Source organism: Macaca fascicularis, chromosome 14 (assembly GCF_037993035.2).
Source record: "Macaca fascicularis isolate 582-1 chromosome 14, T2T-MFA8v1.1".
In the NCBI taxonomy this organism is placed as follows: Eukaryota; Metazoa; Chordata; class Mammalia; order Primates; family Cercopithecidae; genus Macaca; species Macaca fascicularis.
The window spans coordinates 51,825,565-51,850,721 of record NC_088388.1 but is presented as its reverse complement, the minus strand read 5'-3'; positions in this window follow the sequence as shown (position 1 = coordinate 51,850,721).

Below are 25,157 nucleotides of genomic sequence, written 5' to 3'. Positions count from 1 at the left end.
CTCATAATCTGTAGTTGAATCTAAATGGATTAATTATTAATTTTACAGGTATCTATTTTGTACCTAGAGCCAGACACTATTCTAAGCACTAGATGGCAAACAAGACAGACAACTGCTGTCATGGGATGTACATTCTAGTGGAGGGAGACAAAAATTGGGTAGACAAAAAGATGTATGATTTAACGTAAAGATAAGTTCAATGAGGAAAACTAAGCAGGGTAAGGGGACACGGAGGGAAGAACTAGTGGGGGTAGACTGCTATTTTAGAGAGAGTGGTTTGGCTTTTGGGGGAGGAGGAAATTGAACAGAGACCTAAATGAAGTAAAGAAATAAGCCCTGTAGGCTTTTGGCAGAGGAGAGCTCCAAACAGAGAAGCACCAATGCAAAAGCCTAGAAGAGAAACAAGCTTGGTGTAAGAACCTGAGAAACAGCGAGAATGACAAAGATTGAGGGGCACAGTGGGAGATGAGTCAGAGAGGCAGTCAGCGCACTACCAGGAACAGCCTTACAGACGCTGGTAAGGGGCTTCACCATCATGCTAAAAGCAAAGCAAAGCCATTAGGAAGTTTTGATCAGAGCAGCAACATGGTGTATTTGGGTTTTTTTAAAGAGCATTCTGGCTCCTGTATGGAGAACAGATGCAGGAATATCAGTCAGGAGGCTACTGCAGCAGTCCAAGAAAAAGAAGGTTAGTGATTTTTATAGGTGATTGATATGGGACTGGTAGAACTGGTGAGAAGTGAGTGGATTTCCATGACACTAAAGGAAGAGCCATTTGTGTTAAATTATTTACATGGACATGCATAAAAGTTGCATAAAAGGATAGATAGCATGTTATTGACGGTTAATATGCAATGAGATTTGAGGTGATTTTTTAAGTTTCCACCTGATACATTTATATATTGTTTAAAATTTTCCAATGAACATGACATCTATATAAACAAAAAATTAATAAAGCTATAGTTATTGTGGATAACAAAAAAGATGAGAAAAAAGAAATATAAGTTGAGGTACAAAGACTGCCTCCAAGATTGTCCCTGAATCCTTAGTTCTATTATCTTCATGTTTCCATCTTTTCTTTGACTGTCAAGAAGCTCAGAGCTAAATTGCCAGCTCCCCATTAGTAATTATGTAGCAGTCCTGGGTCCTGTACAAGTGTGTTTTAATTTTTCAGCTGAATCCTGTCTAAGGAAGTGTTGGAGACCAGATTCTCTGGGTCATCAGACTGTGAGATGGAGATCTGAGTGCAGAAAAGGCACTGGAGTGTACTGTCAGTGGTAAGACCTGTCGGGGAGGAAAATAAGCAGGATTGGGCAGATTTAGAAGGTAAACTCTAATGTAATCACAGTCAAAGGGTTGGGCTGATTCTTGGAGAGCTCCAAATCTTGGATGGCCCTAGAGTTTTCTGGAATAGGGTAGGGGGCTGGGCCCTACATCGATCTATCATTGAATGGGTAGTGTAATTCTTGTGAGGCAAGGGACTGAACTGTCAGCCGCTGCCACTCCCCTGTACTGACAGAATAAGTGTTTCAGTCCTGAACATGCTGGTTCTGGGCAGCACACCACAGCATCCAATACAGAGAGGAGCCTCATATCATGGTAAAGCTCTTACACTCCAGACTCTGGCTCCTGGGTTTAAGTTCTGGCTCAACTGCTTTTTGGCTGAATGACTTTTCAGCAAGTTCCCTAATTTCATTTATGAAATAGTGATAATGATCTTGTCTAGCTCAAGTTTTTTTTGCAACAACTTATTGAGTCAATCCATGTAAAGCATTTATACTAGTAGCAGACACATAGGAAACACTCAATAAATGTTAGCTATTAAAATTATGCTAGTTCCCATATTTCCTGGTGCAAACTTTAAATGTATTATTTATAGATTTTTCTTTTTCTTTTGAGACAGGATCTCACTCTATTACTAAGGCTGGAATGCAGTGGTATGATCACAGCTCACTGCAGCCTCAAACTTCCAGGCTTAAGCAATACTCCCACCTCAGCCTCCTGAGTAGCTGGGACTACAGATGCATGCTGCCACACCTGGCTAATTTTTGTAGTTTTTGTAGAGACGGGGTTTCACTATGTTGCCCAGGCTGGTCTCAGACTCCTGGGCTCAAGTGATCTGCCCAGCTTGGCCTCCCCGTTGGGATTACAGGCGTGAGCCACTGTGCCTGACCTATATGTCTTCATTGTAGAAAATGCTCTAAGTTTCTCCAAAACGCCTGAGCAATGAGGGAGTTGATTCTAGGTCTTGGATCTGATCTTTAGTATTATAAAACATGGGGATCAGCCCAGGCACTCCACAGCAATACTCCATTCTTTGAGGCCCATCAGGTGCTGGCCTGAGATACTTAGCAGCTGCCTCACAGCTGGGCTGTGCTGGGACCTGAAACAGAGCAGAGGCTGAACATGTAGCAAAAACAAGATGAGGCTTGGCAAACGATAGTAAGTAGTAAGATACATACAAACCTTGCCTCCAAAATATGGCTTCCTAGCAAAGCCAAGGATATTATATTATCATTATATGGAGATTTTCTCTTTCCTGTGTAGAACCCTGCCAGGAGGCTAAATAACACAGAAAACATGGTAACAGCTTGCTGTGTTCCTGACCCTATTATGCAGCCAGTGAATGAAACGCGTCTCCTTTGAAAATAAACAGCTATTCATCAAGTTGTCGCTCTCTAGCATGGTATCATTATCTTCCCAAAGTTATGAAGGAAATTATAGGTTCCCAACAAAAAGAGTATGATGTAAAGATGGGTTTCGACAGCATCAGTTTGTTTCGAGGGAAAGGTGGGGCCTGTCTCTCCCTGGGCTGCTCTTGCCACTGAACACACACGTTTCAAGCTGACCCACAATGTACACGAGAGAGAAAGGGGCCCCTTGGGGAGAAGAAAGGCTTTCTGAGGTTGGTGGCAACACTTTTGTATTGCTCCACTTCAAGACTGAGTGGGTCCAACCTTAAGCCCCCACCTTTCAGGAGGTAGGAATGGGTCAAAGGGATATGAGATCAGGTAAGAGGCCAGGACTGGCCAGAGGACACAGGCATTGACCATGGAGGAGACGGAACCCGTCAGTGCGGAGCTGGCGCTGACTCTGAGTGCAGGGCCCTGCAATATGTTACTGAAAACCAGAGATCCTTCCTTTAGTCTACGTGATTATTCCTTGTTCACAGCTAAAGTCTAGAGGAGCAAAACACATCAGCTATATTCAGTAATTTCTGTCATAGGATAAATTAGTGTCTCAGAGTTTTACCTAACATGGAGCATCCTCATTCATAGCAGGTGAGGCAGCCTCCTTCTTCCTGGGGAAAATGAAGCTACTCGACTTAACCCTCTCTGTGTCGCTTCTCTCTATGGACACATCGTGCTGGATCTGTGCTTTCTTTTTCCTCACTCACCTGTACAGAGGAACTCTTGTCTTGAGTGAATCCTCTTCACCTGTTTTTTTTCTTTCAACCTGTGTTTTCAATTCCCTCCTATCCCCGTAGCACTCTTGCTCCATCAAGTATCATTTTATCATCATGCAAATAAAATGCTTGGCATGGTGCTTGATACCTAGAATTCAGCTCCAGTTGGCTACTACCACTGTCATTATTATCACCAACAAGGTGGTAGTAAGCTATTTTCACATGTAGTTAAGCCTGTGTCTTCCACTACTTATAATGGTGCAGCTACTGAGTACATGCTATGTAAGTGTTTGCTATCTTAATCATTCTTCTTGTTATTATTGTTACCCACCAAGCATTGCTTAACGTGACTGCTAGAGTGGCATTTGCCCAATGAGCCAGTCAGGTCTAATTGTAAAGAAATTTAAAAATATCAATAAAATCCCTTCACAGGGCAATATGAGCTCTGATGATAGATAATTATAAAATAGTACAGGTATCAGACTTTAGGTTTTGCCACTGGTGTACTACTATTGATTGTCGTCTCTGGTAGTGGGTATGGAAAGGGCCATGAGGGAGGTGAGGTGAGCACCCTCATGTGAGTAGTGACCTACCATAATGTGACAACAGTGACAAAAGTAGTCCATCAAATCTTCAGCCACTTCCTGCTGTCCTTACCTTCACCAAAAGACAGGCTCCCATGGCTCCCATTACTCCAAACTCAGCCATTAACCCAGAATCCCCCATCAACTGGACATCGTATGGTTCTCCGCAGCACAAGCAGACTTCAGGAAAGGAGAATCTACCTTCAATTAATTCTTTCTCTTTTCAGTCTACTGGCTCCTGCTCCCACCATTCTAACCAAACTACCCTCTATTCTTAATGATTCTGTATGTACATGCAAATAGACGTGAAATAATTTTTAAAGTTGCAGTGTTAGTAGTGGGAAATAGTACAGTGATGATATGATACCAGAATTAACCAGAGATTTCCGTTTGTATAGAGCAATGGCAAAGGAAAAGTAATTATTAGGAAAACAAGAAAATTATAAAGGGAATTTCCTTTGTCATTATAAAGGAAACCAAGATGGTAGCCATGTGCTTCAGAAGGAGAGGCTGGCACCATGAAGTAACAGAGATGCTTTATTGTTCACAATTCTGCATGCTGTAGGAATGTAGTAGAGATTGTCAAAGAACTGATAATAGAAGCGCCCCGCTAAGAAAAATTCTGCAGAGAGAAATGGAGAGACTCCCAGGATCTGAAAAGTATACTTTTCCTCCTTTTTTTCTCAGGTTCTGGGTTTATAAATATACTCCCCTTCAAATTAGAGTAGATTTATTAGCATTGATTAGACGATTTAATACCTACAATGTATTTTCTGTGTTAATTAACTCCTCTCTATGACCTTGTTCTTTGTAAAAGTGCTTACAAAGAACAGGAAAGACACAATCCAATTTCATATGACAAATATTCCCAAATCTGTTGGGAGGAAAAGAGCCACTCAAGACAACCTTTCTCAGAAGAAGTGGCCTCCAAAACTTGTGGAAGTTTTCCCACATCACACACGATTGCTGTTTCCACTCCTGGGCTGACAGCACCAACAAGCCCCAGTCAGCCTTAGAGTCTTCTTCGATTTATGGCTCTATTCTTTTCAGGTCTGGGTTATTCAAAGGTCAGTTGAACTAATGGATGAGGGCTGCTTTGCAGTCTATATTCAATTTAAAATGTGTGATGCCTGTCGACTTATTATTTTTAAAAGGAATGTCTGATTGGAGCAGAAATGCTATTTTAGAGATGATTCTGTGATTAGTTTTAGAGAATAAATCAGATATGATTCAGAAAGATAGTGTTGAAATTCACGACATGTGAAAAAAAGGGAGCAAAATTTTCCAATGTACTCCTGCTATGTACAAAAAGGTTCTCTGAAATATTTCACTCAAGTCTTTTGAGGCCATTAAGAATGTGCCCAGCCAGGACTAAAAAGTAGATTAATAGTTATTTCTACACAGCAATTGAATTATAGCATCAATTTCTACCTAACTTGGACCACACTGAAGCAGGTTATTTTTAAAATTAGATACAAGTGTTCTGGTTTAAAAGGTGGCTGGCTAGTAACCCCTAACACAACCTCCTCAAACCTCTCAATACAATTCTATGAAGAAAGAAAATAAAACAAATGCACATTTTTAAAAACTGCAAACTAGGACTGACAAACTACTGCTAGAATCTGGGACAAATTAACAACTTCAATGCCAACAGAATTGGCCTGAGAATGCAGATTTTGTCTTACCCTTGCTCTGATATTAGAAACAGAATACGTCTGCTAGGCTGAAAACAATAATAGAAATAATAGTGTTAATAGTTGTCTTAGTCCACTTGTGTTGCCATAAAGGAATACTTGAGACTGGGTAATTTGTAAAGAAAAGAAGTTTCTTTGGCTCATGGTTCTGAAAGCTGTACAAGAAGCATGGTGCCAGTATCTGCTTCTGGTGAGGGCTTTAGGCTGCTTCCACTCGCGGTGAAAGGGGAAGGGGAGCCAGCATGCAGAGATCACATGGTGAGGAGAGAGGAGGCAAGAGAGACGGGAGGAGGTGCCCGTCTCTTTTCCACAATCAGCTCTTGTGGGAACTAAGAGTGAGAACTCCCTCAGTTCCGTGAGAATGGCACTAAGCCATTCATGAAGATCTGCCCCTGTGATCCAAATGCCTCCCACCAGGCCCTACCTTCAACATCGGGGATCAGATTTCAACATAAGGCTTTGGGGATAGGGTAGGGAAATAAACTGTAACCATACCATAGTAGTAGTTAACACTTATTGAATGCTGACTGTGTACAAGACACTGCTCTAAGCATTTTGCATGAATTGTCATTTAATTCTCTCAACAACCCTATAAAGTAGAAGTTATTATTTCCCCTACTTTACAGATGAGGAAACTGAGGCACAGAGAGGCTAAGTATCTTGCTCAGGGTTCCAAAGATAGTATGTAATAGAAGCAAGATTAAAATCCGTACACTTTACTTAGTTCCTCCTTCATTTCATAATTGCAGTCCAGAAAGACAAGGTCTTCCTATCAAAAATCTAGGCAGCCATATCTCTACAATGTCCAGTGATAATGAAGTGTATTGTCATAAAATTTTAGTGCCAAATTGCAAAGCATCAAGCCAGAAAAAGAAAAAAAAAGGGTTACAAATATAAGAAACTGATAGTTGTACAATTATTCGAATGACTTCTGCAGATAAATTAGGACCCCAACCCAAACCAAACCAAAACAGAAACCTGTAATTATAGAGAATTCAAGCAATACATATATGGGGTAATATATGATATTATAAACAAAAATGTACCTTCTTTCAAAATAGTTGAGAAACATTTACAAAACTGATCTTGTGTTAGACCACAAAAACAAGTTTAATAAATCCCCAAAAGTAGAGATCATACTATCTTTCTGCATAAAATGCATGAATCTAGAAATCAAGAATAAAAGTTTAAGGAAAATCCCTCAACCTCATGGAAATAAAAAAAACACTCTCGTAAGACTAAGAGAGGAAATCAAAGGTATCATTATATATTATTTAGAAAATCACAGTGAAAATACAGTATATCAAAATTCATGAGATGTGGTCAAAGCTGTCATCATAGATAAATTCATAGTATTAAGTGGTCTCATTATTTAACAGCAGCAACAGCAAAATAAAATAATATTCCTTATTTGACTCAATAACTTAGAAAATAAACAGCAAGATAAGAGAAACAGAAACATAGTAGAATTGTTATATTTAGTGGAGACTGTAGAATTATTTTCTCCCATCCAAGTACTAATGAGGCCTGACCCTGCTTAACTTCCAAGATCAGACAAGATTGGGCACTTTCAGGGTGGTATGGCTGTAGATTAGAGAATGATTTTTTTAATGCCAATTCCTAACCTTGTTTTCTCTAATCTTTTTTTTTCTATGGGAGCTGGAAAATTAAATAATTAATTCCCTAGAATGTCTTGTAGTTAGAAGTGGACATATAAAATAGACCTTATCACTGGGATATGAGTGGAAGGTGATTGAGGAGTCTTCTTGGAAAACTCTTGCTTTAATATTAAAAAAGGGATACAGACAGAGCTGGTTCCATGCAGCCCACTTCACCTTCACCAACCGCATTTTCTGTTTTGAATAGTTCCTTGATATCTGAGATTGTAATAACCATCTTGGGACCATGACACCACAAACATGAAGAGGAAAGCCAATCTGAAAAGTGGAATGAATCTAGATCCCTGATGGCACTGTTGAGTAGTTAAACTGCGCTAGCAACCGTTCACCTCTGAGTTTATTATTGTGTAAGAAAAATAATGCCTACTTGTTTAACGCACTGGTAGTTTCATTTTCCGATCCATGCAGCTAAATATATTTCTAATGTATATGATTCTAATTTCTAGATTTTTAAAATAAAGACAAAACCTCTGGCAAATCTAATTTTTAAGAAGAGTGGCAAAACAAATAAACAAAATTAAGATTTAGATCAGTATATAATAAATACAGAGAGAATTTTAAAATTTTAAGAGAAGATCCTACTAATAAGATTGATGATCTCAAAATGGATCTTGTTTTAGAAAAAAAAAAAAGAGAAATAATCATTGTGATTCAGGTTTTTTATTTCTTTCCAATTACTATATTCATCAGATATTGGTCAGGAAAACAAAGTACTCTGGGGATCTTAGGTAAAACCTTATTTAGGACAGGGAATCATATGCTTAAAAAACCTGAAAAAAACACACAAAAACCATTGGAGTGGCAATTTCATCATGTCTCTGCCTTTTTTAAAAAAAAACTTGCTGTTTATTTTCTAACTTATTAAGTCAAATAAGCATAGATCAGGGAAGATAGCTGACAGTGCTCAGGTTCCTGCTAGCTTTCAGAGAATCAAGAAAATGCTACTCTCTCCCAAGTCAGCAACTGCAAAAAATCAGCCACTGACAATGATCACAGTTACCTGCGATACCAAGGCGGATGTCTCTGAGAGGAAAGGCCCTAAGGCCACTGCATTGCAGGAGGAGAAATAATAGCGTATGTTTTTCTTCTGCCTTCTAATCTCACAGTGAGGACCTCTCATTAATTGACTACAAATCAGAAATCTGCTGGCAAAGAAATGGGAGAAATGTAGTTCTCAGGTTTTCAGCCTCCTTGTTATGTAGAGATAACATAGAAGGGCTGGGAAGAGAGGAATTAGCTGGCTACTGAGTGCCAGCTAACTTTGTAGCACATTTATTCGTTTTATTTAGGAAAAAAATGAAAAGCTGATTAACATATATATGTCAATCCATGAAATTCCCATGCTATATAACTACACACCCTCCCGTTCTAATGGATTGTATTAAAATCCTGGAAACAGAATTATATTTAAATGGATTTCTATAGGTAATTTGATGAAGGGATTGTAGAGACGTGGTCAAAGGTTTAGGAAATTTGTATGTATTGATTTATTCAAGACTAGCCACAGTGGGAAGTCATTACCATCCCAGGTCTGAAATGGGCAAAGGCAAAGGAAGTATGATGGTTTTAAGGTATGTTCACAAATTTTGGGGTACTCTTCTCTTGAAGAGGTGGAGCTTATTTCTCCTCTGCTTGAGTGTGGGCTGGACTTAAGTGACTCCTTTTGAATGGACAGAATATGGCAGAGGTGATAGTGTATGACTTTTGAGACTCAAAGGCATGTAACTTCCTCCTTATTCTCTTTTGGATTGCTTGTTCTGGGGAAGGCTGGCTGCTATTTTGTAGGAGGCTCCAGCAACTCTATGGAGAGGCCCACAGGGTAAGACCTTGAGGCTTCCTGCCAGTGGTCATGTGAGGGCATTTGGAACACATCCTCCAGCTCCAGTCAAGCCTTCAGATGACCACAGCCCCACCTGACATCTTGACTACAATTTTATGAGATACCCCGAACCAGAACCACCCAGCTAAGCTACTACCACATTCCTGATGCTCAGAGATTGAATCTTATGGAGCCAACAAAAAATAATCAGAACATATTTAAAACAATCTTACAAATGGTGTTTTGATCAAGATTTGATAAGAGAAGAAGAAACACTAGAGGTTATATAAAATAAGGGATACGTTATACAGATTGGATATTATGCAATTGTGGGAGCTGATTAAATGTTTATGTACAACTGTTGTTTCTGTGTTTCAGGCTGGAACCTGAAATCAGAAAGGCAGGCAATGAGGAAAGAAAGATGGACATGAACTGGGGACAGCAAAACTGGAACCTGAAAAGACAGGTTAAAACCTACACCAGTTTCTCACTGTCCCCAAGCCTCCATAGAGTGGCATTGGTTTGAGAAATGGGTACTTTTTCTCATGTAGCTGAAGTGTGTCTAGCCCAGGAGTCAGTGAAGCAGAAAATATTGGCCCCGCAGAATCTGGAGGAGCTACAGACCGAGCTGCTGTCCCATCCCAACCAGGCAAGCCAGCAGAACAACAACAGCAGGTGCCCAGCACCAATAACTTGTATGCTGCACCAGCCTTGTGAGTGTAAAGTGAATACAGCTCCTGCTTCACCTTCCTAATCTCACACAATTGTTGGTTGTGGCCCAGCTAACCCAGAACTACATAGAGAATTCTGGAAATGTAGTTCCAGCTAAATTAAGTTGATGCAATACAAATCCACCACAGAGTTGGAAAAGGACAAAATATAGTAATAACAAAATAAAATATTAAGAGAATAACCTACTGCAGCTAAATATGGTTTATTCCAGAGAAGCAAGGGTAGTTTTATGTTAGAAAAATCCGTTAATATAATGACATTAGTTCAACAACTCCAATATAAAAAATTGTATGATAATCTCAATAGATGACAAAAAGGTATTCAGAAAAATTTAACATTCATGCCTGATTTGGAAAAAAATCCTCATAGAAAACTAGAATAGGAAGATACTTCCTTTAACATATAATATTTCATATTGACAGCCTGTATCATCTTTAATGTCAAAAAAACAGAATCATTCTCATTAAATCCAGGAAGTGGCAGAGATGCTAGATATCTCCATTGTCATGTAACACTGTTCTGGAAATTCCATCTGATGCAATAAGACATGATGCAAAAATAAGAGGTAAGATTATCAGAAAAGAAGAGATACATTACTGTTATTTTCAGACAATATGATTATGTATCTTTTAAAAACTGCAAGAGAACCAGCTGAAAGCTCTTAATATTAATTAATAATAAGTAAAATGATGGTATACCAAAAAAAAGTACAAAATTCAGTAGATTTCCTCAATGCCAGAAATACCATTCAGATAATATAATGGGGAAGGGAATTCAATCACAAGAAATATCAGAAAATATTAAATGCCAGTGATGTAGACATTTTTGAAGAAAACAGATTATTTTGTTGTGTATCTCTCAGTTTGGGTTTGTCTGATGTTTCCCTATTACTAGCTTCAAGTTTTCTGTTTTTGGCAAGGATATCTCAGAAGTGATGTTGTATCCTCAGTTCATTGTATTATGAGGAACATGATGTTAATTAGTGTCATAATCAATGCTACCAACTTTGATCTCTTGGTTAACGTGGTGTCTGCCAGATTTTTCTATTATAAAATTATTTTTCTCTCTGTGGTTATTAAATGTCTTGTGGGAATTTATTTTGACACCATGGAAATACCCTGTTTCTCAGCAAACTTTCACCCATTGTCAACTATTTTAAATGACAATGCTAGCAAGGGTGTGGTGAGATGTATATTTATACACAGTGCTGGGGGTCATATAAATAGGTCACATTCTTTGAAAAGCAATTGATCAATCCTTATGAGGAACATTAAAAATTGTCAAAGTCTTTGATCTAATAATTCAACTTCTATGAATGTACTACAAGAAGGATGAACATCAAAAGTGTGGCCAAACAGGTATCCCTTTCATTTCAGAAATCTTAGTATAGTGAAAGTTTGATAACAACATAACTGTCCAACAATGGGTAATAAATTATCATGGTTCTATATAACGAAATAATACATAACCAATTATAATATTCTTAAAGACTAATGAAAAAATAGTCACTAAGTAATGTCATTTGAAGATATGGTATTTTAAACTGTGTATACAGTATGTACTTACAGGTTTAAATTTTTTAGAAAAAAACACCAAAATTTTAATAGTATTTGTTATCAAGGGCAGTTTTTCAGGTGATTTTCATTATTTTCTTTTATATTTTCCAAATACTATACAATAATATACTTATATATTCTTTTTTATAATTGAAAAAATTTTAAAGAAACACTGTGTGCAAGTTAATTTTCCTGCACATTTTCCTTGTACAAATTTGTGGTCGATGTGTTAGCTCTGCTAGAGTCAGCAACAAAGAATCAATGAAACAGCTGACAAAGCAGGTGAAATACTTTGATATGTTTGGTAGCCATTAAAATGTAATGTGTAATACTGTACAATTACATCCATCTTCTCAGACCATTTTATTTTTTAACCTCATTGATTTAATCAGTAAATGACCCAATATTTAGACAACATTTTATAATTTACTGTGCACTTTCATACACATTTTCTCATATATTAAATGCTGACCTGTTTTAGGTCCTCTTAATCTGACCATGGAGAAAATCTTAAAAATGTCATTGAGCACTAGGGTCATCTTGCCTCTTTAGACCTCTCTTTCCTTGCTTTAAGAATACTGTGGTAGAAAGCACATATCACTTAGGCCTGTGATATGATTTGGCTCTATGTCCCCACGAAATCTCATGTTGAATTGTAATCCCCAGTGCTGGAGTTGGGGCCTGGTGGGAGGTGATTGGACCATGGGGATGGCCCTTCATGAATGGGTTAATACCAGCCCTCGGTGCTGTTCTCATGAGAGTGAGTGAGTGAATTATCCTGAGATCTGGTTGTTTAAGTGTGTAGCACCTCCTCACTCTTCCCTTTCTCCTGCTCTGGCCATGTGAGACATGTCTGCTTCCCCTTCACCTTCTGCCATAATTGCACGTTTCCTGAGGCCTCTCCAGAAGCAGAAGCCACTATGGCTCCTATACAGACTGCAAAACAATGATCCCATTAAACCTCTTTTCTTTACAAATTACCCAGTCTCAGGCATTTCTTTATGGCAGTGTGAGAATGGACTAATATATATGTGGCCTGAGACTCCAAACAACAGTACTTGAGTTGTCTGTCTCCTCTTTAATAACATGTGACCCTGGGTGGGTCGTTTCATGCCTTTGTGCTTCATTTTTCTCATCTTCAAAATGAAGGATTCCTAAGTTTTCACTTAGCTTTAAAAGTCTATGATTCTTATTCGGTGTGTCCATTTTCTTCATGTCCAACATTTTTTCTTGACTGGTTCTTTTGAAACGTCAACAAACATCTGTGCCTTTGCAGGGTATCTTCAAATATTATCACACAAATGTGCCTTAACAAGTTCACATCAGAAAAGGACTGAATTTTCTTTTGCCCTGACAATCATAAGCATTAGGCAAATCTGGATTTTCATTTTATTTCACCAGAAACTTTGGGCATCTAGCATCTCCTTTCCTACCTTAGCCCCCTTGAATGACTATTGGCAGCACTGCAGCAAAGGGAACTTTATAATTAAGTGCACAGATACTAGGCATTATGTGAGAGGGCAAGTCAGTACTCCAAGATCAGTAAACAATGTTGCAAATCAACACTTCCCAATGAGTTAGAAGAAATAGGTAGCAAGGAGAGATCATGCCCCCAATTTCGCTCAAGGAGACCAGGTCTTAAGCAGCTGTTTACAAGAATATGCTTTTCACTTGACACTCACACTAAACCCTTGTCCCCCCCAGTAAGAGCATAGCACTTTAAATAAAATGAGTTCCTTGTAGAACACAGTTTGATTAAGTCTTGAGTTTCCTCATCTGAGGTCTGCTCTGGATAAGGCTTGCTAAACTTGCCAAGTTTTTGAGACTTCCAGGAGTTTTTGTCAAACTAGGAGTTAGGAAGAGAATAATATGTATTAAGCACCAACCGTCCCCATTTTATGTTTTTATTTGCTTTGTCAAAGATCAGTTGGCTGTAAGTATCTGGCTTTATTTCTGTGTTCTCTATTCTGTTCCCTTGGTCCATGGGCCTATTTTTATACCAGTACCAGGTTGTTCTGGTGACTATGGCCTTATAGTATAGTTTGAAATTGGGTAATATGATGCCTTTAGATTTGTTCTTTTTGCTTAGTCTTGCTTTGGCTATGTGGGCCCTTTTTTGGTTCCATATGAATTTTAGGATTGTTTTTTCTAGTTCTGTGAAGACTGATGGTGGCATTTTGATGGGAATTGAATTGAATTTGTAGATCACTTTTGGCAGTATGGTCATTTTCACAATATTGATTCTATGCATTCATGAACAAGGGATGTGTTTCCATTTGTGTCATCTATGATTTCTTTCAGCAGTGTTTTGTAGTTTTCCATGTAGAGGTCTTTCACATCTTTGGTTAGGTGTATTCCTAAGTATTTTATTTTTCTTGCAAGTATTGTGAAAGGGATTGAGTTCGTGATCTGATTCTCAGCTTGGTCTCTGTTGGTATACAGCAGAGCTATTGACTTGTGTTACATTAATTTGGTATCCTGAAAGCTTTGCTGAATTCATTCATCAGTTTTAGGAGGTTTTAGGTTGAGTTTTTAGGGTTTTCTAGGTATATGATTGTATCATTAGCCAACAATGTCCTTCTTGTCTTGTTCCAGTTCTCAGGGGGAATGCTTTCAACTTTTTCTGATTCAGTATAATGTTGGCTTGTCACAGATGGCTTTTATTATCTTAAGGTATGAGATGTGGCAAATTTTGAGATGTCTGTTAAGCTTCCAAATGAAGATGTCTGCAGAACAGTTGAAAATATGTGTCTGGAGTTCAAGAGAGAAGTGAATGAAAACATCTCACTGTAAAAAAGAGTCAAAGGAGAAATCCTAGGGTTTTCTCTATTTGTAATTTAATAACTCATGCTCTTGACCCTATCAGCTGCATGGCAAAGATCTGAAGATGAGAAGCAATGGCATGTTTGAGACACTAAAAGGTACTCAGTGTGGGTGAATGTGGAATGTGGGGGGAAAATGGATCAAGAGGATCATAATGAGCTTGGACTTTGTTCAGGTGAGAATAGGAGGCTATAAAAGGGCTTAAAGGAGAGAAGATGTGTGCTTTAGCAAGAGGACTCAATCTGTAAAGAAGACTAAATTGAAGAGCAAGGCTGTAGGCAGGAGTCCTGACCAGAAGCTGCTTCAGTAGCTCAGGTGAAAAAGACTGGAGGCTTTAACCAAGGCAGTAGGAAAAGGTGGAGATAAGCAAGTGGATTCCAGTTATATTTGGATTTAGAATCAGCAAGGCTTAGAGAGTGATTGGAAATAACGGGTGGGCAAAGAGTGTGAAGGGAATTGAGGGTCCCAGGTTTCTGGCTTAGACACACAGGTGGCTGACAGTGCCACTTACCAAAATGGAGATGCAGGAAGAGAAGCTGATTTGGTAAGGCCAAGGGTGAGTTTAGTTTTGCATATATTGTGCTCAAGGTGACTGTGGAAAATCCAAACTATACAGTTGAGTGTGTGCATCTTAAACCCCTGGGTGAAATCTGAACTGTGCATATTTGGGATACACACACAATACATACACCCACACAAAACAAAGTGTGTGTGTGTGTGTGTGTGTGTGTGTGTATGTATGTTGTGTGTGTATCCCAAACAAGTGCAGATGAGGTCACCCAGGGCTAGCATAGAGCATGCAAAGACAAAAAGACAGAACCCCAAGGAACCTTACATTACCCATATGTACTATCTAATTTTTCTTTTTTTTCCTCTCTTTTTTTTTTTTTTTTTTTTTTTTTTTGAGACGGAGTCTCACTCTGTTGCCCAGGCTGGAGTGCAGTGGCACGATCTTGGCTCACTGCAAGCTCTGCCTCTGCCTCTCGGGTTCATGCCATTCTCCTGCCTAAGCCTCCCAAGTAGCTGGGACTACAGGCACCCGCCACCACGCCCGGCTAATTTTTTGTATTTTTAGTAGAGATGGGGTTTCACCGTGTTAGCCAGGATGGTCTGGATCTCCTGACTTTGTGATCCGCCTGCCTCGGCCTCCCAAAGTGCTGGGATTACAGGTATGAGCCACCGTGCCTGACCTAATTTATCTTTTTAACAACACCATGAGTTAAATTTTATCTTTTCTGATGCAAATCAAAGAAAATGACTGAGGTGAGTCACAATGATTTTAGAGGCTTATTTTGCCAAGGTTGAGGACATACCCAAGAAAAAGGAACACAAAACCACAGGAACATCTGTGATCTGTACTTTTTCCAAAGAGGTTTGGGAACTTTGACATTTAAAGGGGAAAGAGTGGGCAGTAGGGGAAAGAGAAGTGAAAAAAAGATGGGGAAGGCTAGATAAAAAGGGGGAAGCAGTGTCATTGTTTTGAGTCTTTGATTGGCCTTCACTGAATCCACGTTTTACACGTGAAAGGAGGGGATCAAGGAAGAGTCAATTATTCATTCATCTCATGCTCTGTGAATCCGCATTGTTACATAAGATAAAGTAAACGTAGAGTAGAGGAAGCAGTCAAACATGCATTCATCTCAGGTGAGTGGAGAGATGACTTCTGGTTCTGTCCTTGGTTCCGTATCTGTGAATGTAAGCTGTTAATTTACATTATCAGGGTGAAATTCAACAGAACTGATTTAGGGCAAAGATCTTGGGGCCCACAAGGAATTGCCTTGTGAGCAAATTGTGAGGGAGGTATGTAGCCTTTTATCTTTGTAACTATTTAAGAACAAAATGGGAGGCAGTTTGGCTTGACTCAGTCCCCAAGTTTAACTTTTCCCTTTGGCATAGTGAGTTTCAGGGTCCTGAGATTTTAATTTTCCTTTCACACTGTTTTCTCCACAGCTGAATGATGAGACAACCATAGGCATTTCCCAGTTCCCAGTCTCAGGAGGCCTATTTGTATAGTGTCTGGGACCCTTTGCCAAATCAGCTTACATGTGGGTTATACATTTATTACACGAGGCATCCCTGCTGTGTGAAAGCACATGAAGAAATCTTGAGTACTGTCATGAAGCCTCCTTAAAAATGCTAGTATGAAGTATCCTACACAGGTTAAAATGAGAACCTTCACTCCCATTTTTACAATCTTTAAAGTAAGGCTACTTGGGCTGACACTGCAGTTTCGATTGAAAGCCAAGAAATTTATCAACATGGTAAAAGTCAAGTTATAGGACCCCAGAGATCAAACAGGACATGGAGGTTTTCATACATGAAAATAGTCTTTGGTCCACAAAGGTGAGAAAAGTAATAAAATTCCCACAGGTTTCTTCTAGTAAGATAAATGGTCAGAAGAAAATATCACAAATGCAAAGTATTGTGCTATTACTTTTAGTACCTTTCTTGTAGGAAAACATAGGAAGAAATAGAATATATTCCTGTAGAATCTTTAGAGAAGCTTTCCATGTGGGCTGATCCCAAATACTAGGACAGAGTACAGGCTTTTGAAAGGAACTTTTAAAAATAATAGATATGTCTTTTTCTTTTGAAAATTGTTATGTTGTGTGGTTTTAAAACATTTAAAATCTTGAAACAGAAATCCACTGAAGTGCAATAATTTTATTGTAGAATAGACTGAAAACAATATTTAACCCAGCAACTGGGCATCAAAGTGAGAAAGATTATATGCTAGAATGGCACATGGGGCGTGTTCCATGGTCTGCATTGCTGACTGCCACAGAACGCGTTGGGAGCAGGCTTGAGACTTTCTGTGTCATTGTGTAAGTACTCATAGACCACTTAGCCATGAGATACAACTTGTACATTTATATAAAGGAGAAAAGAAAGTCATTTTCCAAGTTAGTTTCCACAGCAACAATATTCCATGTTTTCTTCTTCTGTGTCTAAACATGAGCACGCCTCAACTAGTGGGTGGAATATAATTCTTGCAAAATACCAATTAAGATCAACCATGTGTGTGAAAGCTTCAGTGATCACATTCATTCAACAAGCACTGATTACAAGCCTACCCTAGACCAGGAACTGTGGGAGACCCTGGAGATGTAGAGAGGAAGAAGCCCTGAGGTCTGCCCTCTAGATCCTTGTGTGCAATGAGAAAGAGCCAGGTAGAAGGCTGAATTAATAGAATGTGATAAACTGCTATAATGGAGATACATTTGGAATATTAGGAGGGGGCAATTAACCAGCCCCTAGAAGTCAGGGACATTTGACCTAGATTTTGAATTTGAAAGAGGTATTTGACCTTGATCTTGAATGATCAATACACTTTTACAAATTGAGGAGGAGAGATGGGAAGGTGAGCAATGAAGACAAAGGCTAATGTATGTTCAAAAACATACAAACTGAACAAATAGAGGTATGGAAGAGCAAAATCATTGAGAAAGGACAGGGTGGAGGGGGTGAGAAAGAATAATATGAGGCTATGAAGTAGGCTGAGGCTGTTTGGGAAGCACAGTACATACCTAACTAAAGTGTTAGGATTTGATCTTGTAGATGATGAGAAACCACCAAACCTAATAATAGAGAGGTATGATCAGTTTTATGCTATTAGAATATTCACATGAGCTGCACAATAGACAATGAAAGTAATTGAAAGAGTTGGGAAGAATGAAGGCAGAGTGATCTCCCTAAGATCTCATAGTTTATCTCAGGGTTTGAGAACGTACTGGAATGTAAAAACATGTGCATATGCTTTGGATCCTAATAGAGTACTCAGCAAAAGTTAGTTCTCTCTTTCCCTCCCCATCTTGTTTAACCCCAGACTTGGCAGCTGAGCTACTGTTAATCCTTTGCTGAGATTTTGCGGATGAGGATTTTAGGCATTAAGAGAAAAATTTGTGGCCCAAAGTTACAGAGCTAGGAAGTGGCAGGGCTAGAATTTGAACCCAGGCATTCAGACACCAGAGGCAGGGTGAGTAATCACCACACTGTCACCTTTAGCTAAGTGAGAGATTTGTTGTAAGGATTAAGTGAGAGGATATATGTTTGTTGCTGAGATGACGATATAGTTAGCCATTTGACTGAATCCTTACTCCTCCCCCAAAGCCTGTCCTCCTGGTCTGTAACCTTAATCTGGTCAGTTCCCATTTTTCAGAGTCCCACATCAGCCCTCATAGTCCTGTACTTACCTTCATCCCAAGGTTAGAATTGCTCTCTACAGTCTTTGTTGCACTTTCCTTTCTAATTTCAGGTCCTAACACCTTCTCTCCCATGTGTTCTCATGTAATACCCCTCTCAATGGCCCTTTGTGAAACGTCTGGCCCTCTTCATATAGATCCTGGTACTCTTTCCCCCTGAAGTAAGTTTTCAAAGTGGGAATACCACAGAGCCTCTCTTGACCAGAGATCTTGTTTGTTAAATAGATATTAATCAATGTTGCTGAGATGCCACTCTCCCTAAAACTGCCCCATTCAAAATTCTGAGATTTGTGACCCAAGAGGATCCAGTCCAGTGACCAATTCAATCCTCTCTCTCTGTCTCCCTGTCGGACTTAAACTAGAGACTGAGATACTTAGTCCATCTGAGATGCTGGAACTTGCAAGTCAGGTGGAGCAGAAGCTTGGGCTCTGCTCCTGAACCTGCTGGAGTTGGACTACAGAGGGGAGGGTTGAGGGACTGTGTAGCCCCTTACCCTTGGTTCTTGGCTTTAATGGATATTGACTCTCTGTCAAGCCCTTGGGATCTGACATACATTCACTATATGTTTCCATTGAGCTTTCCTTCTGGGGTTGTGTCATTTTGAGTGGGTTTCTGTTTCTCACATTCAAATATTTCCTAACTCTGCTACAGAACTATGAGTGGTGTTGTCATATATGAGTTATGTGTGTGTTCAATTATAAACCCCATCAGAGCCAGATAAAAAGAATTTAGGGGGAGTGATGGAATCCATATTGAGACTTGGCATCCAAAGTGGGTTTCTTTTCTTTGCTCATAGCTTGTAACGATATTGTAAAAAAGGGTGCTTCTGTTGCCACCTAATTTTTTTCCTTTTAACCTCTCAGGGTAGCCTATGACAAAGGACTCTAGAAGAACAATTCTCCACTTTTATTTGGCTTAAAATATTTGGCCAGCCTTAGTCTAACAATTTTGGCCGATATGAGAGCTAATTGTGGGGACTAATTATTTGAAGTCCTAAGAACTATGGTACTAAGGAACATAGACAAAGAGTGGGGGCCACCAATAAATTTTAGGATTCAGATGCTGCATCTGTTTGTCATTGTTGTAAGCCTATGTGTGTGCACGCACACACACACCAGGATTCTACCACACGAGACAGCACCTGAGTTTTTAAAATATGTCCTTTTTTATTTTGACAGTGAGCTATGCCAGGTGGTCAATTTGAATGACCATTAATCAGTGCAATGAGGTGTCAAAGAAGGCAGAAATCATTAGGAAGGTATTGTCTCTGGAGGGTTTTGCAATTTTCCAAATTTATTTTTATCTAAAGAGACTCATGAGGCTCCACAGTGACATATGTGTCCTATTTACTTCATCAGAACCAGGGTAGCTAGGCACAGATGCACCCGATGAGGGATGAGCTGTATCAGGCTGGGGGGAGCTGCATTCTCAGAGGTCAGGTCCGATTGCAGGGAAGGGTTGGCAGAAGGGCAGCAAGAGGATATCATCTCATCTAAGGGTTGAGTGTTAGGTAGGGGTGCCCGGAGAGGGATGAAGACCTTGAATACCACCAGGTCTCTGGAGACTGGTGTCACGGGAGTACAATCCTGTCCTGGAAAGGGTAGCCAGAGCTCAGCAGTGGGATGGATCTGTCTGCATCCTCAACAAGGAGAGTTCCTATATGAAAAAAAAAAAACCACCCAGTTTTAAAGGGACACAGCTTGGCTTGTCACCCTCAGATCTCTGAGCATTGTGATTAAACTGTAAAACTGTCATAAAAGGAAACATGAAGATTAATAGATAATATTCTTTAGCACTTTAATTTTGTACATTTCAAAATGCAAGAAAATGAATTTCCTGGCCTCTCACCGAAGGAGATATAAATAAATAGCAATCGAGGTTCTAATTTCCTGAGAATTTTAATAAAGAGAAATATTTATGGTTTAAAATTACCCCCGAAATTATGCATCGAAGAATAGATAGTTTATGACTTCGGAGAACAAAAAGAAACTTGCAAATTCTTGATGTTGGCAGATCAATTAAGTGGTAATACATGCTACATTATAATTTTAATCACCATGAAATTAAAATATGGTAATGAATGTTAACACGACTTTATCCTTTCAAACTATGATTTAATTTATGGAACTTTTCTTGACTACTTCCTTATTTCCTTGGTTACTTTTCTTGCTCTGCATGCTACTTTAGATTATACACTTTCCAATGCACATTATTTAAGACAGCCACCAATTAAATGAGTTCTTCTTCCTTTATCAATTAAGGATCTTGTAGATAATTTTACTTTTTTTAGTCTAGTTCTTTCTGCCTCCCTGCATAAAGTATGCAGAGAATTAGAATAGTGCTCTCTTAATGTCTCTTCTTGGTTTTAAATTTTTTTATTTTTTCCAGTAACACGAAAGGCAACCCAAGTGTGAGCTTGCTCTCTTCAAGGGTCTTCTTCCTCTAACATACCTGGGGCAGGGGAAGAGCTTGTTCTTGGCATCCACATGCCAGCTACTTGGATACGGTGCTGCTCCTCCTGCCTCCCCCATTCCTTCCCTCTGCCCAGGGATGCCCCCACCCCACACGCACCTCAGCAGATGGATGGTGTTGCAAAGACCACGTTTCCCTTTGCTCCTCAAACCTCTAATTCCCAGCACCTCACTTTCAAAGCTCCATGCTGAGATGTCTAAAAAGTATCTCCATAAGTGAAGAGAACTGTTTAATAGTACACTGAAAATGACTCAGATGGTAAGGAAGAAGAACAACAAAAAATTTTAAACCCTTCTCTGTTTTTTCCCTAACACCCAGTACATGCTGTCTTTTCCAACACCACCAAGTCTCCAATTCCACTACACTAACTGGGTGTTCAGCAATTCAATTCAATTCTGAGACTAACTCTCCATAGTTAGTGCAGTTTCTACAGGTTAAGGGCTCAGACCCAGAAGACTGCTCCCACTTCAGATGCCAGTCACAAGGCCCAGGTTTCCATTTATATTTCTGAAGGACCTGCTATAAATTCAGTGGTTCCAACTCCCTCTTCAGGTTTGCTAATTTGCTAGAACAACTCACAGAATTCTGGGAAGCACTGTACTTACTATTACTGGTTTATTATGAAGGAATACAGTGCAAGAGCAGCCAAGCAGAAGAAATGTAAAGGGCAAGGCATGGGGGAGGAGCACGGAGCTTCCAGTTCCTCTCCACCCTCCCAGCACTTCTATGTGCTCAACACCCTGGAAGCTCTCTGAACCTCCTTGTTTAGGAGTTTTTACAACCCAGTCTTCAGACCTCCGCTTCTCCCCAGAGGTCAGGAGGGTTGGAGGGGTAGTGCTGAGAGTTCCCACCCTCTAATCGTGTATTTGGTTATTTGGGTTTTCTAAGGACCAGCCCTATGTACTGAAATTATCTAGGGATCCCAATTCGAGTGACCTCATTAGCATTGACTCAGATGTGTTGGAAGGCGCTTGTTATGACTAACAAAGGACACTCCTGTCACTCGGGAAATTCCAAGGGTTTTAGGAGCCCTGTGCCAAGAACTGGAGACAAAGATCAAATATATTTTTATTATACCACACCTTCCCAGAGGACCCACTGTGTTTTATCCAAAGTTTTCTCCTTTCATCTTGAGGTCAACACTCCTGTTTCTCCATCTTCTTCAACTCTCTGCATGTGAAACCACACCCCATCCCCACAGGTGGGAACCCTCAGCCTCTCCCCAAAGCCCTTGATCTAACTCCAGAATTCATTCATTCCTCCCAACCAGGTAATCCCCAGGATCACAATAACCCTATTTCTCAAATGCTTTGTTTCAAAGTCTGATTTATTCAGCCAAAAATGCAGTGACATGGGTGGGGAGTAGTGGCTTGATGGTTGAGGGCTGAAGCAAGTCAGTCTTGAATAGTTTTCTGCAACAAAACCAACGTAATTTCCTGTCTCTACATTAAAAAATGCTCAAACCATGCACACTTCCTGGGCCTGTGATAAACAACATTGAGACTAAGAAAAAACAACTTAGTTGCCTGCTCCGGGAAATACCACACCTTGCAAGGTGAGGCTGTGGATCAGCTAAACAGTTAAATTATCAAAACTAAGTATACTCATTAAAACTCACATCAGCATCCTAACCTCACTGCACTCACCAATCTAAAGCCATTACGCGATAAACTGTACCCAATCCTATCCTAACTAGTTCCTTGGCTAGCAAGATTTGCCTTAAAATCACCCAGTCCAGGCCCTTGTTAGATCTTCTGATGGCTGCCCGTCAGCTGTAGGATAAAGTAAAAACTTTAATAAATTTATATGTTTACCTGAGCAGCCTTATTTCCATCACTCCAAATTTCACACTTTATTCCAGAACTCTGAAGAATTTGTAACCACCCCAGCATACACATACATGCCAAGATGTTTCGCATTTCCATGTCTTTATTAATTTTTCTCATTGTCTTAAATACCCTCCTTCTCTCCTCCTTGTTGCCTTGGATAACTCCTACTCAACTTTTATTAGTCCAAGGCCTCTCTTCAGGGATCCTTCTCTGAGCCCCAGGCTAGATCAGATGCTCTTCCTTCCTCTTTTCTCCTTGTGCGTATATCACAAGCTTCCCACTTACAGCATTGCATCGGAATGGTCAGCTTTTATGTGCTGCCCTGTCAGCAGAGCTCTAAGAACAGACATGATGTCTTACTGAGCGTTACAGCTCTCAGGACCTCATGGTTCTAGGAACCTAGGAATGCACAAGTGGTACATGTTGAACTGAACCGAACTGGATTTGGCCATCAGAGTTGTGGTGAATATTTTTCTTCGTTTATTGTTCACCTTTAATTTGGGTCGTGAGGGGTTTTGACATCATTTTAATTTTTATGGAGTCAAACCTATTGATCTTCATGTGATTTCTTCTATTGATTTTGAGCTTAAAAAGTGAAGTACTGGATTTTAAAGAGACTTCATGACTAAGCTAAGAAAATCTGCAACCTCATCCTTCTCACTGGGAATAGAAAAACAGCATAAGGCAGAAGAACAAGGAAAACACCTTACCCATCTATTCTCAGAAATTCATGGCTCTTTTTCTTTCTTCCCAGTGAGGAATGGTCTATGGGTCAAAGGCACAGCATCTATTTTGCATCTCAGCTTTTATAATTTTCATCAACGCATGAAGACAGCTATCTTAAAGCTAAGCAATTCTACTTGTCTTTAGGTCCCAAAAGATAATCTATATCTAAGTGCTTCTGGATGAAAAAAAAAAAAAAAAAAGCATTTGCTATTTTAGTCTTTTCTTATTTTATTTCCTAAGTAAGTACAATACACTACAGCAATTTACTCAGCTGGCTCTGCTTGCCTGGCTCTGTGCTTCACCCTTGGGCTCTCCCTCTGAATTGCTGGCCCACCTTCCAAGGGCCAGCTCAAATGTTACAGCCTTGATAAGCCTCTTCTCTGATGAGCTCCTTCTCCTAAACCCATTTCCCATCCTGTAGATACATGCTTGTATACAACACTCCTAAAATATAAGTAACATGACACCAAAACTGATGTCTCCTTCATTTATTCATTCACCATTCAAACATTAAGCATTACAAATTCTCTGCTACACACAGGAGAAACGGTAATGAACAAGATAGGCTAGGCCCAAGCCCTGACCTCATGGAACTTGTATTTTAGCAGGGGAGACAGCAGTTTAATAGCTAATTACACATTTGCTTACAAGCCAGGAAGGTGCTATGAAAGGAAAATGTAGAAGGATACGATAATATATTTAAAAAGGGTGAGAGAAGGGGAGTTCAGGAAAAGCTTCTCTGGAAATCGATATTTTAAGTTAATATTTTAAGTTATATTTGAGTAGGTGTTAGCAAAGTAGTGGGGAGTAGGGGGAGGGCAGGGTATACCAGGCGAGGGAATAGCACGTGCAACATCCCTGGCGCATACCACCACGTGGCTGGCTGAAGACATTGCCTTGCATACAAAGGCACCTAGCACACATGGATAAAGTAAAGGAAATGCTAATACTTATTTCAAACAAAATGATATTATTTTGTGTAATAATATTTTGTTTCAACATTCTAACATGTTCAACTCTTAAAGGAGAAGCATCAGGAGTAAAATTAAGATTTTTGTATTTTTAGTAGAGACAGGGTTTTGCCACGTTGGCTAGGCTGGTCTCGAACTGCTGACCTCAAGTGATCTGCCCGCCTTGGCCTCCCAAAGTGCTGGGATTACAGGCTTGAGCCACCGCGCCCAGCCTGGACTACAGGAATTTAATCAGCTTGAGCACATCAGCCTGTTTTACAGCCTCCTGCCCCACAGCTTGTTTTTTTCCAAACCCCATGAAGAATGTGGTCACCTGGTTGGCTGGAACCAGTTTACGACATGTCAATTTACTGAAGAGTCAGAATATGATAATAATTAAAGTGGCTCTGGAATCAGATGGGGTTTAAATCTAAGCTCCATTTCTTACACAAGGTGGGAGACCCTGGGCAAGTTACTTAACTTCTCTGTGCCTTATTGTTTTCATCTGCAAAAGAGAATAATAATAATATTTTAAAAAATAGTACCCCCCCCACACACACACCTCATAGGATAGCTTGCAGGGATTAGGTGAGATTTAAAAACTGTGACAAGCTAAGAGCACTCTATGAAAGTCAGCACTAATCATTTACTGAAATCAACATATCTGTAAATCTTCTCTATGTC